We start from the raw sequence: 2,354 nt of genomic DNA, 5'->3' as shown, positions 1-2,354 counted from the left end.
CGTGAGGTGTGTACGTGCTCTGGCGTAGTTTACGTTAATGGGTGTGTTGTCGCGGGAGGAGCAAACGACAGACGCAGTTTATTAACAGAAAATAAACAAAGTGTCCAGAAAAAAGGGAATCAAGTGTCCAAAATAAACAGGGGATCCGGTGTCCTCGTCGTGCTGCGGGGTTCGTGAAGGGAAGGGCAGTGGTCAGGAAGGAAGGGTCCAGGTAAGGGGCGGAGTCTGGCGGCCGCACTCACTCCCCTCTCCAGCCCGGGGCGCGAGGGGCGGCGGCTTCTTCCAGCGGCTGCATCCTTCTCGTTGCCCACGGCATGCGAAGGGACTAGACGGCCCGGCATCCTTAAACGCACTGCAAAATGCAGGAAAAAAGCCCTCCGTGTATCTGCAGCGCTCACAAGCAGCTCTCTTAAAAGCAATAAAAAGAAGTGCCATTTCCAGTGCTGAGGCTAATAAGCAGCTCTTGAAACAGTTCTGCCGAGGCTGTTGGAATGACGCGTTAATAACAAACCTTCAGCTTGAGGGTAAACGAGACAGTCCACCTTCATTCTCCGAACTGCTATTGCAGTTGCGCAGTGAAGAGAATCGACATTCTGCCAAAGAGAGCCGTATGCGTCAGCATCTGAATGTGCATCGTCAAAAAGTCAGCTCCAATGTGGTATCCACAAGCTCTTTTGACTGGGAGCAGGGTGCAGCATTGGAGGGAAGTGAAATTGCAGAACTGAGACAGCAAGTCACAAAACTTCAAAGTCAGCTCAGTAAGCAGAAAGCTAAAAAGACAGAGAAACCTGTGCCACTGCAAAGTGATGATGTGCTTGAATTGAAGAAACAGATTGCAGAACTTCAGAGTCAGTTCACAAAGCTAGGATCCCAGAAGCCTCTAAAGCAAGAAGGAGACCGTGAGACCAAACAAGCTTGCTCTAAGCCCACTGCTTCAGCTGTTGTGCAAAAGTCCCAAGATAGACCTAAGCCAGGTTACTGTTTCCGCTGTGGCGAAGATGGACATATCGCATCTGGTTGCGAGAGCGATCCCAACCCACCTTTAGTGAACGAAAAACGGAAGCAGCTGAGAGAACGACAAAGTCTGTGGGACCGCCAGCAGTGCCCAGTGGTCTCAGAGTCTTTAAACTGGAATTAGCCCCTGTAGCGAGACGTACAAGGGCTACCATATGCAAAACTAGTCTCAAAGGATCCACAGGAAGGAGTAGTTCTGAGTTTTCCCATAGTAGGGGTCCGTTGGCCTGCCTCCCAAAGGGGCTGATAGGGGCAAAGTGTACTGCTCAAGTATACATAGAAGGGAAACTATGTTCCTGCCTCCTGGACACCGGGTCGCAAGTGACGACAATCTCCCAATCCTATCATGAGCAAAACCTGCCTGAACTAAGTATAATCCCTTTGGAGAATCTTTTGGAAGTGGAGGCTGCGAATGGACAGGTAGTACCCTATTTGGGGTATGTAGAAATGAGGGTCAAGTTTCCTGAAGATTTTCTTGGGAGTACTGTGGAAGTGTCGACACTTGCACTGGTTATTCCAGATACCAGTGGCACCGCTCAGCCAAAAGTGCTCATAGGTACCAATACTTTAGATTTGGCATATGGGAAACACCTCAATGACTCTGTCTGCAAATCCATTCCATTCGGCTATAAGGCAGTAGTGAAAACAATAAGGACTCAAAGGACTCAAAGAGTAAACAGCAGTGTAGGAGTTGTTAGACTCCCAAGCGCTGATGCCGCTGCAGGGCAGAAAGGGCAGAATCTTGTCTGTGTAATTGCGGATGTCCATGCCATACAGAGAGTAATTTCAAATAAGAGTGCTCAGAAGGGAGACATGTCCTCAAAAGTAGAGGAGAAGTCTACAAAGGAACTCTGTTTTGATTTCGGCGACTCTCCATTACCTAAAGAATGGAAGGAGGGGATTAACCAGAAGTTACGGGACATGTCAGAAGTTTTTGCTGTACATGATTTTGATGTTGGACGAACTGACAAGGTTAAGCACAGCATCAAGCTACATGATAATACTCCTTTCAAGCACAGGGCCAGACCCATACATCCTGATGACTTTGAAGCGGTTCGTCGACATCTGGAAGAGTTGCTCGAGGCTGGAATCATCCGGGAATCGGAATCATCCTTTTCGTCACCCATTGTGGTTGTCAAAAAGAAAAATGGCGATGTGAGGCTGTGTATCGATTATCGTAAATTGAACACACAGACCATAAAGGATGCTTACGCACTTCTGAATCTCGAGGAAGCCTTTTCGGCACTCCGTGGATCTAAGTGGTTTTCAGCGCTTGATCTTAAATCTGGCTATTGCCAGATTGAAGTGGAGGAAAAGGATAAGCCCAAAACTGCTTTTGT

The sequence above is a fragment of the Sinocyclocheilus anshuiensis genome, unplaced genomic scaffold (assembly GCF_001515605.1).
Source record: "Sinocyclocheilus anshuiensis isolate Anshui unplaced genomic scaffold, SAMN03320099.WGS_v1.1 scaffold1518, whole genome shotgun sequence".
Taxonomy (NCBI): Eukaryota; Metazoa; Chordata; class Actinopteri; order Cypriniformes; family Cyprinidae; genus Sinocyclocheilus; species Sinocyclocheilus anshuiensis.
Note: the sequence above shows the minus strand (reverse complement) of the source record.